The 15,622-nt window shown below is 35.5% G+C and overlaps 1 pseudogene; it reads left to right on the forward strand.

The window, feature by feature from the left end:
* The first annotated feature begins 1,118 nt into the window (after positions 1-1,118).
* On the forward strand, positions 1,119-5,855 carry LOC120089055 (annotated as a pseudogene).
* The last annotated feature ends 9,767 nt before the right edge of the window (positions 5,856-15,622 follow it).

Raw genomic sequence — 15,622 nt, forward strand, 5'->3', positions numbered from 1 at the left:
ACAACCGTCACTCCATGATTTACATTTAACATACCAAAGATCTTGATTTGATTCCACTACGGCAATTTCATAGTGTTCTGTCACACAATATTTTTTTACAGCAAGCTGTAAATCTTCTTTGGTATTAAACAATATTTCTTTTTGTATTAAACTACAGTTATCTACACCTATATTCCTTTCTTCCAAAGTAGACCCTAGTTCACACGTTAATTTATCATTTCCCAATCTATTTGGGTGAACATTTCCGACGGTACCAACTCAAGATCATGTTCACCACTACTATCGTTTCCAAATAATTCATCAACTTCAACGTCAATGTTACTATCTCCATCATTTCCAGGTTCAAGAATAACTAAATCTTCAGGACCCATCGACATATTTATTCTGATTTTTCAACCGTTATAATTGACAAAAAAAAATATGTTATTATGTCAACCTAACAAAATCCAATTTCTAAGTTTAACATATAAGATCTAAATATTATACATTTAAATAAGCCCAAATCTAAGATTTATAAACTATATATTTAAATTAGCCCAAACAAATAAAAAAATATAAGATCTAAGATTTAAGATTTATAAACATATACATATAAGATCAGCCCAACAAATACATATATTTCTAAGTTTAACATACATATATTTCTAAGTTTAAATCAGCCCAAATAAATAAAAAAATATAAGATCAACCCAACAAATACATATAAGATCAGTTCAACAAATTCATATATTTCTAACTTTAAATCAGCCGAAGCAAATAAAAAAAATATAAGATCTAAGATTTAAGATTTATAAACATATACATATAAGATCAGTCCAACAAATTCATATATTTCGAAGTTGAACAAACATATATTTCTAAGTTTAAATCAACCCAAACAAATAAAAAAAAATATAAGATCTAAGATTTAAGATCTACAAACATATACATATAAGATCAGCCCAACAAATAGATATAAGATCAGCCCAACAAATTCAAATTCATATATTTCTAAGTTTAAATTCGCCCAAACAAATAAAAATATTATAACATCTACGTTCAGACGATTATATATTGAAAAACAACTAGAGAAAGAATTTTACCACAGAAGCGTTTGGACGATTTTAGACGGACAAAAAATGGACTCGATGAGGAAAATCGAGCAAAAGAAGTAAGATTTTGGAACTTTCGGAAGGCAGAAAGCAAAATGGAGTAACATTGGTTCGAAGATCTAGGTGAGGAAGAAGAAAGGTAGAAGGTCTCGGTGAGGAAAAAGAAGGGGTTGATGGCGATTTAATGGAGAGGAAGTCGTGTACCGGGTACACGACTTAAAGTAATAGTATACTGGGTACACGATTTCCTCAGTCAACCCTATATGACTGCCATGACAGACTGAGCGTACCAGATGGATAGGGACTTGTGTACCCGGTACACGATTTAAAAAATTATTTTTGGGAATGCTTTCCCTCCAACCTTATTTTTGTCATTATATATTAAAAGAACATTATTTAAAAAAAATCCCCCTTGGAATTAACTAGAGGAAAAAGTCATTTCCAAAAAAAATATTTTTATTTGAACTCTTTTGATAAAAATGATTTAAAATGAACTTTGAATAATTTTTAAAAGTTATTTAGAGCGGTGATCAAATGCCTCAATTTTTTTTTTCAAAATGACTTATTTTCGAAATTAAATACTTGAAAAGTTAATCAAAACACATCATTAATTTATGAAAAGATAAATAATTTTTTAAATTTAAGAAATAAATTAGGAATATGATGTTGTGAAATGTATGATTAGGTTTTAATTTATGTTTCTTCTATCTACTTCTAATATAAGTTCAAATTTATAACTTCAAGCTCTAAAGTTTATAAATGAATAATCTTTACATCCTAGAACTAGTCAAGGTTTGAAATATCGACATCGATAGAAATATTGCGGTTCTGATATTATGAAAATTTCAATGGAAATATCGATATCGATGAGAATTTTGGAAAACTTCATGAAAATTGATAGAAATTGTTATAATTAGTTAATGAAATTTTGCTTGTGACTGAATTACTCTAATGGTCCATTTTTAATCATCATATATTACGATATTTGTAATGGATAGAATAATGAGGGAAAAATTTAAAAATATAGTACATCTTTAAAATATTTGTAAATATGGAACTGTCAGACAATCTACTTTTGAATTTCTTCTAATTTCTAATTTTGCCCTCCCTTGTTTTGTTGCATGCCTTTTTTTTATTATTATTATTTTTTTTATCTTATTTCGTTTTCTCCAAATTTTTCTTTCCTTTCTTCCTTTATATATATATATATATTTTTTCTTTCATTTTCTCTTCTCTTTTAATTTTATTTTCTTTCTTCATTTTTTAATTTTTTAATTTTCTTTCCTTTCTTTCGTTTTTGCTTTCATCTCCCCAACCTATTCATCTCTTCAAACATTATATAATACATAAATACTATAAATGATATCATTTACATAGATAACAATAGAAAATATCAGTGATAGTAGGTATCAATTATATCCTTTATGACTATCAATGTAGATTGATACCATTCTATACCTATATGCATCAATAAGACATACAAACACACTGTATGTATCAACAAATTAATTAAAAGATCCCGATTATTTACAAACAAGTATAACATGATTTCAAATCGAAACAACAAAAAGCATCAAAACATTACCATTGATAAAAACATATCAGCGATAACCACTATTTGGTAATCATTGATTGAAACATATCAGTGATAGCAACTGATAGTACATTTCTCAAATTGAAAGTTATAATTAATAGCAAAAATCACTAATAACAGTATTCAATGATAGCAACTGAGAGCACATTTCTCGAATTGAAAGCTATCACTAATAACAGTTATCAGTTGCTATCACTACTAGCAACTATCAGTGATATTCACAGATAACATCACTGATAGCAACTATTAGTCATTGCAACTGATAGCACATTTTTTAATTGAATGTTACCATTGATAGTAGTATCACCGATTGTAGCTATTAGTGATAGCAACTATAAACATTTTCAAGTAAACTGTATCTATCTTCTATAAATAACTTCATATCTCCCACTGCTTTAACTGAAACAACCTCCTCGGTCCCTATCTTAAATGTTGCTTCATCTTCTGTAAATTGTCTCTAGGAATTTGTTTCCTGAGAGAAAATACGGATATGATTAGCAGAACCTGAAACTATTGTCCAATGATCTAGTGTTCGCTTTCTACACCTTAGTCAGCCAGTGATGAGTCTTTCTCTTGAAATTTTAAAGTTCATGTTTTGATTTTCCATGCTATGATTAATTTTTCTAAACATATAACCTATTGATTTTGTGTTCTGTGTCTTGTTTTGATCTTCAATCTGTGTCTTGTCTTGTGTCTTTCTCTTGAAATTTTTAATTTTGTGCCTTGTTTATATTTTCCATGCTATGTTCAAATTTTTTAAACATGCAACCTATTGATTCTTTGTTCTGTCATGTTTTGATTTTCAATATGTGTTCTGTGTCTTTCTCTTGAAAGGTTCAATTTCATGCTTTGTTTTGATTTTCTATACAATGATTAATTTTTCTGAACATGCAACCTATTGATTCTTTGTCTTGCGTCTTGTTTTGATTTTCAATATTTCTCATGAAATTTTCATTTTCATGCCTTGTTTTGATTTTCGATCTTGTCCTCAACCTATTGTTCTGCGTTGTTCTAATTCTAATGCCTCGCTGAATTTTCAATTGTGTTAGTCACATTAAATATTTTTTTTTTGCACGTTTTCAATATTTTGAGTTATTAATTATTTCATTTATTAAATTGTCCACCAACTTTATTAATAACTATCGTGATTCTTTGTTGAATTTATTTCACTTGCATCCTTAATTTCCACCCTTAATTGAAATTTTTAAATTCATGTTTTGATTTTTCATGCCATGATTAATTTTTCTAAACATGCAACCTATTGATTCTCTGTTCCGTGTCTTGTTTTGATCTTCAATCCGTATCTTGTTCTATGTCTTTCTCTTGAAATTTTCAATTTCATGCCTTGTTTTTATTTTCTATGCCATGTTTAATTTTTCTAAACATGCAACGAATTAATTCTTTATTCAGTGTCTTGTTTTGATTTTCAACCCTTCTAATGAAAATTTCATTTTCATGCCATGTTTTGATTTTCGATCTTGTTCTCAACCTATTGTTTTGTGTTGTTCTAATTCTAATGCCCTGGTGAATCTTCAATTGTGTTAGTCCTATTAATTTTTTTTTTACGTTTTCAATATTTTACATTATTAATTATTTCATTTATTAAACTGCCCACTAACTTTATGATTGTTGTGATTGTTTGATAATTAATTTCCATCCTTGTATAAATAACACACTCTTCCTTCAATATCTGTACATTATATCTATACATTTAAGAACCAAAATTTTGTGAAATACAGAAATGTTGTAAAGACAATTCTATGAATATGATCCAAGCAGGGAAGGGAGAGACCCAGTGAAGGTGATAAAAGAGGCAGTTGAAAAGACACAGGTTTTCTACTATCCTTTTGCAGGCAGAGTTAGAGTTAGAGAAGGGTTTGGTAAGAAGCTGTTTGTAGAGTGCACAGGTGAAGGAATCTTGTTCATTGAGGCAAATGCAGATGCAAGTCTACACCAGTTTCAAGATTCTTATTCTCTTCAACCTCCATTTCCATGCATGGATCGACTTCTTTATGATGTTCATTCTTGATTCCCCATTATTGCTCATCCAGGTATGCTTCATTCCTTTATTGCATACAATAGGGGATTCTATGTCAATTACCGTTGAATTATACAATTAGTTTAGTACTAAATAGTCGTGGTTAAATTAACTAAATTATGATTGATTTCAATAATTATGGAATGTGTAGGTGACCCGACTCATATGCGGTAGTTTTATCTTTGCGATACGTTTTAATCGTTCAATGTGTGATGCCTATGGTATTGCCTAATTCATGACAGCCATAGCCGAAATGGCTCATGGGGCTCACAATCCACCTGTTCTTCCAGTATGGCAAAGGGCTCTCTTAAATTCGAGGGATCCTCCATTAATCACTTACCTACACCATGAATATGATCAAGTTGGAGATATAAATGCTACCAAAATTTCCCTCAATGACATTGCTCAGCGCTCCTTCTTTGGCCCAACTGAAATATCCACCATTCGAAAAACCTTACCTATTCACCTTCGCCATTGTTCCTCGTTGGAGCTCCTCTCAGCCTACATTTGGCGCCTCCGTACCATATCCCTTCAACTTAGCCCAAACGAGGAAGTGCGTTTTCTTTGTCTCGTAAATCTACGCTTCAAGTTCAACTCTTTGCCATCTGGATATTATGGCAATGCATTTGCCTTTCCTGCAGACTTACCACAGCTGGAAAACTTTGCCAGAATCCCTTAGGTTATGCTATAGAATTGGTTAAGAAAGCTAAGGCAGAAATGACAGAGGAGTACATTAAGACTGTGGCAGATCTTATGGTGATCAAAGGACGACCCCATTGCACTGCCATTGGGTCGCTTCTTGTGTCAGACTTGAAAAAAATTGGGTTCGGAGAGGTGGACTTTGGATGGGGAAAGGCCATTTATGGTGGACCTGCAATCCGAGGAGTTGGAATGGTCCCTGATTTCATAAGCTTCTTTGTACCATTCAAGAATACAGAAGGAGAGGGAGGAATATTGGTGCCTATTTGCTTGCCTACTCTAGCCATGGAAAGATGTGTGATAGAACTTGATGCCATCTTGAAGGTTAAACAACCAATTGGAGTTGAAAATCGTAAACTAATTACAAATATCAAATCTGCACTGTAATAGAACAAAAGTTAAGTATATTTTGTATTGAATACTTTGCAAACAAGTCTTTGTTTATAAAATGTTAAATAATGTTAAAAAATAATAAGATTTGAAATAAATTATAAATAAAATGTTATGATATATATTGTATTAACTTTCAATGTTTCGTTTATCAATTTCTATTATAAGTTCAAATTTATACCTTTAAGCTTTATAGTTTTGGTTTTAAATAAATAATCTTCGCACCCTAATGCAAGTGTCACACTACCTACCAAGTAAATAAATTGGAGAGTATAACAAATATCGAATCTCAAAACTCCTACAATCTTGCATCCGAGGTTACCATAAAGAAGAATGTTGCTGGTTTTGAAGATTGAAAATAAAATTTAGTGAAACGAAAATTTGAATTGTAAAACTAATGAGAAGGGGGATCCAAGTATGTTTCAATGCTAAGAAATACACTCCAACCTAAGCACCCATAACAGAAGAATGGTGCAGGTTTTGTCAACGTTAGAATGAGAACTCTATAATAGAGAAGAAGTTTGATGTTTAAGTTACTTCATATAGAACTATATTGATGTATTTATATGAGAATTGATCTAAGATTTATCTTCATCCTCTTAAAATTAGAATATAAGTTTTTCCTCATCCTAAACTGTTTAGGATTAGGATCAATGATTAGATGACACCTAGACATATTTAATACCAACTCCACTTTATCATGTTCTTATCTTTGTCGCCACCTGCCCGAGTTACCAACATCCTAAAGAATAATATTAATTTTAAAAGGAAAAAAAAAGTGTCCACCAATTCTTTTTACGGTGTGATTTAGCACCAAAATAAAGTTCACAATATTTTAATAAAAAATAATAAAAATGGTATGCGAAAACTATAGTTGAATATGGAAGGCATTTGTATACGGGAAAGGTGTTAGTACCCAGAACGTCCGTTTAGAAAACGGTAGCCATCTTTAAAATCTTGAATTGAAAATATTCTTTTAAAAAATGTTTTAAATATTGTCTTATTTTATCTCTTATATGGAAACAAGATCCAGTGGAAGAAAATTCTACAATTAGACCATATAAGAATTTAAGAAAAAAATTTCATCTCAAGAATATGAGAAAAATATTACAAATTTCTCATGACATAAGATAGACTTTTTATAAAAGATTTTTTTAAAGAAATTATTTCAGTTAAATTCATTTTGAGAAAAAAATAATATTAATTTTTAAGAAAAAAAGATAAAAACTTCGAAAAACAACACTAATAAACACCGAAAGATGAAGTCTATCAGTGATAGATTTCTATCTGTTTCTATCACTTATAGATATGGATAAAATCCTATCAAGCTCTATCAACCTCTATTAAAGAAGATTAAAATTTTCCTATTTTATGTAAATATAGTTTCCTTGTTTTTCTATTTTTTAAAATATCCCTTAATTATATATAGATGTCCATAGATTACATATTCCTAGAAGATCTTTTCCTTTATCTTCTCTATCTACCTAGATTTTTCATATCTTTTAAACTCTATAAATAATGGTCATTGAGACCATCAAAAGATATAATTAAATTTTAATAGAGAATATATTCACTCTCTACTTTCTCTTCCCCCACTTTGTTCTTGTTTCCTTGTTTTACACCACTTTGTTCTTGTTTCCCTTGGTTTACAATAAATAGGTTTACAATAAACCTTGTTCTATTTCAATTGCTTTACAATACGTTATCCGCACGAGTCACTATCATTTTTATTTTTTTTTTGGAGATTCGAGTCGATTCATTGAAACACCATGAATGCTAAAAGCCCTATATATTTTTGATGTATTTAAAACTAAAGTTCAAAGAAGGTGAGTAATATACTTTAACCATATATGTGATTCATGTGAACACCAGATTTCAATTTCCCTATTTTAGCAAGTGATTAAGGGAATTAACTAAGTATAAGTTAAATCCTATATTGAAGGGAAGGAAAATTTCTAAGTGTTGAATGGATTTTCCTTTAGTAGCTTTGAGATAAGCCTTAACTAGGGAATTAACTAAGTGTAAAGTAAAAAAGAAACCATGCGTTGGGTATTACGAAACATTAACACATGAGATGAGGCTAAGTTTCAAAGGAGTGAAGCATTGAAGTTGAGGACAACCATGCGTTTGTGTGGTTGGATGCATGCTGGCGAGAGAAGTTGCCAAGGGTTTCTCATGCGTTGAGGTTGCGTGAGCCAGAACGAGAGAGCGAGACATTGAGCACAATCGTTTGGCGGATGATCGTGTATCTATAGATGGCGATAAATGATGTGAAGTGATGCGTTAGATGATGGAGCTACACGATAGGCGATGACACTACACGATTAGTGTAAGTGCTAGATGATAAGCATGGAAGCTAAATGATAGCACTAGATGATAGCACTAGACAATAGTTCTCAACGATGAGCGAACGTTAGAAGATAGGCTTTGATGATAGACGATGCGTTATGTGTGGCCGTTGGGCAATAGACGCAAGTGCTACACAATGATGCTATAGGATAAGCGTGAGCACTACACGATAGGCAGAGCGCTAGACGATGGGCGTTGCACGTCAAACGCAGATGTTGGGTGATGGCATTACACGATAAATGGACGAATTAGACGATGGGCGTGATGCATTAGATAATAGGCGTCAGTGCTACACGATGAAACTAAACGATAGGCACAGGAGCTATACGATAGGCTTTGCACTGAATGATGAGTGTCAGCGAGATCGTTGACAGCGAGAGATCACTAAACTATTGACTTATGCGATGGGGCATAAGTGCTATGGGATGGGATGCAGGCACTAGACGATTGGCAACAGCGAAAGGGTTGGATGATGCAGGATAGCGAAAGGGTTGGATGTTAAGCGACAGCGAGAGATTCATTAGACGATGGGGCTGTGCGATGAAGTGCAAGAGCTGCATGATGGACTAAACGATGGGCCATGTGGTTAAGTGGTGCTAAGGTTTGCGTTACATAAAGCTGATGAGTTCACCTGGACAAATGGCTATACCGAGAGAAGATTGAGCTTGAGTTAGTAAGAGCTGGACGAATAGAGTTTTATGCAAAAGAATATTTGTGCATGAGGAAGACAAATTAAGAATGTAAGTGGCATCAAAGTAGGTGAATGGCAAGGAAGAAGGTGGTGGCCAAGCATGGTGCAAACACTCTAAAGTACGAGGTGTCTTGCGTTGAGGCTTAGTAAAGATCAGAAGGATTAGTTCCTTTAGCCTATAAATACCACCACAAGATGTCTCTTCAATTCATAACCCAAATCTTCTTCAAAGAATGTTAGGAAGAGTGTTAGAGGGTAGATTTGGAGGAGATCATGCATTGATCATGAAGGGCATGCATTGGTAGCAAGACCATGCGTTGGTCAAGAAGTTCCAAGAGGAGAAGATGTTGTCGAACAATGAAGCCTGAAAGTAGCATCAACTTGGGACAAGAAGTTCTCCCAGACTACTCGTGACTTTTGAGTGATTTCAAAGCCACCTGAAAGCTCTAAGAGTATAGTTTTCAGGATAGGGCTGCCGAAGAAGAAGTTCCAAAGAATCAGGCTGGAGAATAAAGAAAATACAAAAGGGTCGAGATCTCGAGTAAGCTTCGGCCAGTTCTGATGTTTTGAGAATTCCAGCCAAACCACGAGAAGTTCTAAGCTAAGAGTTTAAGGTAAGCTTTTTGAGACAATTTAGAGCATATTTTTAGAAGAAAGTATCTCAAAATAAGGCCTAGAACTATGAGTAATCTAAGTTTTAATTTGAATTTGGAATTTTGGGTTCAAAAGGGAGCCCAAGGAAATCAATGAACTTCTAGAGAGGAAGATTCCTACCTTACCAAGGTGAGTGGTACTTTCTTTTAAGTCTTCAGCATATCATTTAGAGTATATGCATATGCTTGTGTTATTAATGAGGAAATAACATGTGAATGAGATTATGTGATCGAGATTGTTAGGGGAGTCATAGACCTAGTTCCTGAGCCTGGAAGTAAAACCTCACAGGATGGTCAGGGGACCGAGAGGTCTAGTTCTTGAGCCTATTGGAGAAACCTCATGTGGGATGGTTAGAGGGCTGACAGGCCTAGCTTTTGATCCTATAAGCCAGGAGCTATGTGCACATAGAGGACATATAAGACATAAGAAATAAAGGGAACACAAGAGAGTAAGCGTTTATGATTAGTATCAGTTTAACTATGTACAGTGTGTGTAGGTAGAGAATAGACTCGTTCTGAGTAATATCAGTTTAACTATCTATTGTGCGTGTAGATAGAGTTAAGAGCAGACTCATTCAAGGCTGAAGTTTGAATGTTAACCTCGTATATATGATATGCTTGTTATTTTATGAGTTAAAATAGACTTTAAAAGTTGCTTACCACTCACTGAGCTTTGTGAAGTTCATTCTTTTCTTTCATATTTTTCTTCCCAGGTAGCAAAAGGTTTGGAGTTTCAGGGTGCTGCTATGTTCAAGTCTGCCACAGCCACAATCACACTTCCAGGGTTTTAGAGTTGTCGGTGTAAACTTTGTAGTTAAGTCTTGGAGTTGTATAAACATTACATTGTTGTAATAAAATGAGCTTAATCAATTAGTTGTTGTGTATTTCTTTGACTTAAAGTTCACTGAGAGTAAAGAGGTTCAGATGGGCAGTAGGTATCATAAAAGGGTGGTATTTATGTCCTTCATGCCTCCCCTCGGGCTCAGGAGGCGAGTTCGGGGTGGGGTATGACAACTTGGTATCAGAGCAAATGTTTACATAGAACATGCAGAAAGGTTATGTGGAAAGTTTGAGTGTAAAGGTTAAGTGTGAAGATTGAGTTGATACTAGTTTGGTATCACAATATATGTTTCTTTGAAACAGAAGGTTTGAGTTTAGAAAATGTCGAACACTAGGATTTGATGCTAAAAGATATGCTATGCTATGTGCAAAATGATGTGATACTACTTTTAGATATGCGTTAATTATGAATGTTCTTATAGTATGCCTTGTGTTGTAATTCCACCGTAAGTTTCTCGGTGTGATCCAAGGTCGAACACAGGGATTGTTTGAGGTTATTGTGGTATGTTCGTGGTATATGCGACCAGGTTTTTCAATATTTGAAGAGTGTTTTGTACAAGTATATAAAATTGCGGTAAAGTAAAGGAAAGCAGTAAAAATGCGACAATAAAATAAGTACGGTAAACCTAAGCTAGATGATATAGGAAATAGGCTTCATGATACAAGATGCTAGGGTCCAGGCTGGCTGTGAAGGTTATGCAAAGAACATGGAATGCGGCAGCAAGTCTTATGTACAAACAGAAAGAGAGATAATTAATATAAACGATGCAAGTTTCTTAATTCTGTTGAAGCTATAAGTATGGTTCCACTTTTCTCTTGGCATACACCTTTCAGTGATCGGCCGCGCTCCCACATGTCTGTGGTGAAACAGAGACGAACGTAATGAATGCAAGGTTGTTTCCAAGCTAGAAGTACTACTCGCTTTAGTTAACGCATTCTCCTAACCTTCTTTGGATAGATAAAAATGGTATCTTTACTTCTTCTCTCACAGGTGAAGATGTCGTCTAGCATGCTTTAGCTAAACGCAGTTATCTCTTTAATATAAGTTAAATACTCGTTTAATTCATATTAACTACCAGGGGATTAAGAAGACATCATGGAGAAAGTGATTAATGGAGTAACGAAAGTAGACAGAAAATGGAATATGAAAGCAATAGAAATATTTAATATATCTATTAAGCGGTTGATACATGGTGTGTGAATGAAGTGATAAAGAAAGTGAAATACAATGATGAAAAGAGATAGAACAAATACAAACAAGCGCCAATGTCTTGGCACCGATTCGGGTGGAGATCTGCTTGCCGGATTGGATGGATCAGATGGATGGATGAGCTTCCCTCTCAGGCTTACTCAACTGGTAGCAGGGTTCTCAGCACAGAGCTTCTCGGCAGGTAATCGGCAGAATAAAACTGAGACTCACCTCTAGGCTTTGTCTCGTCTTCTTCCCAGATTTCTTCAGTTAAGCACTCAGTTAAGCCTTTTTTCTCAACACTTTAGCAGCAATTAGCCCCGTATCCAATAGCATAAGTTTTCTCTGAAATCTATGGGGTATTTATAGGTGAGAATCTTTGACTCTAGCCTTGCGGTCCCCACTTGTTGTTATGGAAATTCCAAAGATGGAGGAATAATTATTCCTTCTGTTATGCAATCAAACCATCAATTCTGCACAACCGTTGGTTGTACACGTGTCTTAATCCTCCGCTTTTACTTTGCTCAGCTTCATCTTTCGATCGAGTGTTCGCATGCGGTGTTTATTTTTATTACCGCATGCGGTTGAAAGTCAGCTCTGGATCGACTATCGCATTGCACCGTCATTGCGTTAATCGTCTCTTCATTGTTGATTGAGGGGTGCAATGTGACAGAGATTCGCTGATCAGTTTCTCTTGAGCCTTGAGCGCAAGCGGTGACTTGGTTTCCTGCAAACAGAGTACAATTCTCCTTTCCTTCCATCTTAAAGATGTTAGTGGGTGTAATTGCGATAATTCATAATTATTGTATTTTGAAGCTAATTTTCATACAATTGATGCATATTTATTCTCTTTTGGTCGCAATATCTAGATAAGATAGTCTAAATAACTTGTATTTCTACAAGTTATCACACCTCTAAATTTAGATATATATTTGTCCTCAAGCATATCTTCTACTTAGGCAATCATGTTCAATTCCTCTCCTATATTTTTGTAATAATTGGTTGCTCCGAATGTTACACTTAGGCACATTACCTGACATCGCAATTTCCTTCTATCCTTGCTAATTCTTAACAAGCCCTACTTTATTCTTTTATATAACAAATTTCCGCTAAAAAATTCTTTTCTAATTTTTCAAAATAGAATGTTTATCTCTTCTTGTCAAACCAACTCGATGCATCTATATGCGGTGTTCAAAATGTTTGCGTCATTTACTAGAGACTGTTGGTTGTGGTTATACTATTCGTTTTGGCTTGTCCCCACGGGTGTCATGCGAACATCCAACTACGGTTGTGTGCCAATTTCAACTTTTACTCATGATATTTAGAGGAGTTGTCTCTTGCATTTATTTTTCTTTTCTTTTCATATTTCATATTGCATTGTTCTTGGAAACCCACCTTCGTTTGGGCTTTCTCTTACGAGTGTCATACGAACATCCAACTACGAGGAGGCTCCTTTCACAACTAAACTCTTATTAGGTTAGGAACATTTTTAAGGGTTTCCCTTGCATTGACATCGGAGATTTGTATGAATATTTTTTTTATATAGAAAATGGACGCATTTTCTTAAATACTGCATATTCTTGATCTAAGCTGTTCAAACCTTCCCCACCCCCAAATTTAAAGATGAGTAAGGTCCTCATTGCGTTGTTTGGATAGATTAGATAAACAGTTAGAAAAAAATTTCAAAAAGAAGGTTTGAGGAAAACTTTGAAAGATAAAAGGTAAAGTACTGCTAAAGTAAAAATTAACTAAGTGTTAGTCATAATTTACAATGTATGGGAAATGTTTCTAAGTATAAATATATATTACATCATAGCAATGCAATGAAGAACACAAAAGTAAAAGATTGAGAATATCGCAAATATTGACAAAGGATGATAAAGAAAAAGGCACAGGCAAAAATAGAGTGAATATGTCTCAATTGTATTGAATCTTAACAAAGTATACAATTAATTACAAATTAACGCAATAAAAATTTTTTTGCCTGTACAAGAATCAAAGAATTGATTAATTCATAAAAGAATAAGTGAATTTAAGAGAATACATAATGGTCGCATAGAAGAGAAAAAAATACAGAACGATTATTGTTGAGGGGCTTGCGGGTCTGGATGCGGATTTTGAGGTGGTGCAGGAGGCGCTTATTCAAAATTTAAATGTTGCCGGAGATGTAGAGGCACCATCGGAGCATGAAGATATGCAGTGAGAAAGTTGAACTACTATTGATTATGCTCCGCAATCATTCTCTGGTGCATATGGACTTTATAACTCAGCAGCCATGGAGGTGATGGTGGGTTGTGCCTGCAATGTCTCGCCAGCATCGTTTTGGGGTTGGGCAGAGGTGCCTTCACCAAGATCGTGTGGGTCATCAACTTGCGGCAGTGGAATGGTGGGTTACAGTGATGATGCTGATGGTGAAGGTAGGGTTGCTGGGTAAACAGATGAGGAGGCTGGGACAAGGAGAAGATTGGTAAAATGTTCGTGAGAGGGGAAAAGGGTTGTACTGGTGGGCTCGGAGGGCTTGAAGGTCGAATAACTAAGGAAAGAGGGTTCATAGGTACTGGATCTTGCGTTGGTGACTCCAAGTCCTTCTCTTTTCCCTTGTCTTCTCTTCATTGTCTCTTGGGCCTTGGTTCTTGTGGCGCATTCAAATCGATCGCAGGCCTTTTCGCTGGCAGCTCGTGGCAGTGTAGGGAGTCTTTGAGGAGCATCCTCAAGATTTTGACATTAATGAGGCTGTGGACTTCTGGCATGGGCTCCTCATCAACGCCTACACCCATAGACAGGCATAGACTTGAAACGATCTATGGGAAGAAGTACTGATTTCGGATATGCCCCACCAATGATCTGATCTACCTTGTGATCAATTGCCCTACGTCGATAGGAATGCCGCGAGCAATGCCGTATTCGGCCATGACCCGATCCCTTGATATCGTTCTGTCATGCGTTGTTGGGATTAGCTACTTCTTGACTAAGTAAACCTAGAGCCGTCCCTCCAGTAGCAAGGCCTTGGACTCTAGAATGCGGATGCCTTTGAGCAAGACCGACCACTTCGTGCCTAGTTGCGTTAATACCCTCAGCGCATCATCCATCTGTTCTTCTTTGGGATCATCAATAATCTTGTTCCCTGGTGCATCAGGGTTGTCCTTCATCTGATAAATTTCGTTGATGTCCCTTGCGCTGAAGGATACTGTTTCTCCTTTAAAGGTCACCGCATCCCTGTTTCTATGAAGACACCCGCGGTAGAAGCTTCGCACTACCTGAGGCACGATGATGGATGAGCACTGGCAGAACGTGTCCCACCCATGTTCCACAATTACGCTCGTGATAAGGTCAAGTAGTGAATTCGGTGTAGGAAAGAAGCCCATCTCGATCAACATATCATCATTCTTCCTTTTCCTTGATGAACGCTTCCTGGCCGATGTGGGTTCGCTACTTTATGCGATCACCTTGCCTTTTGCCAACGCAAGGCAGGCTGCTTGTCTTTCTTTCTTTTCCCGCTCCTTGTGCTGTTCTTCTTTCTCACGCTCTGCGAGTTCTTTTCCCTTCTTCTTGTATAAGCGCCGCTTATTGGCTTCGCGCTTTTTCCTTTTCTCTTCCTCCAATAATCTGTCCTCTTCTTCTTTCTTTCTCCTCTCTTCTTCTTCTTCTTCTTCTCTTTCTTCTCTCACAAATTCTTCTTCATATTGCTCAGAGGCGAGCAACAGACACTATTCCTCCTCGCACTTCTGTATCCTTTCAAGTCTGGCAAGATCATTGTTGCGTCGCATTTCTTCAAACTCCAATCTTCTTCTTTTATTCCCCTCTGCAATGATGAGCTTGCCCCTCTCCATCTTTTCTTACTTCTCCTCCTCTTCTTTTCTTTTTCTCTCTTTCTCTTCCAATGCCAAAATTAATCTCTAAGGGTCAATAGTGGACCCTTGCGGTGCATTCTCCCTGCGACGCCGCATGAGGGGGGTTCCCTTTGCTTCTTCTCCTTTATTGGTCATGACCATTTGCGATGTTTCGGGTTGTGCCGGTTCCATCAACTGTGCCTTTCCCCCTTATCCTCCCTTACGGAGGTTGATTCTCCATTTATCTTCGGGCTCGCA

This window comes from Benincasa hispida, chromosome 10, assembly GCF_009727055.1.
Source record: "Benincasa hispida cultivar B227 chromosome 10, ASM972705v1, whole genome shotgun sequence".
Lineage (NCBI taxonomy): Eukaryota > Viridiplantae > Streptophyta > Magnoliopsida > Cucurbitales > Cucurbitaceae > Benincasa > Benincasa hispida.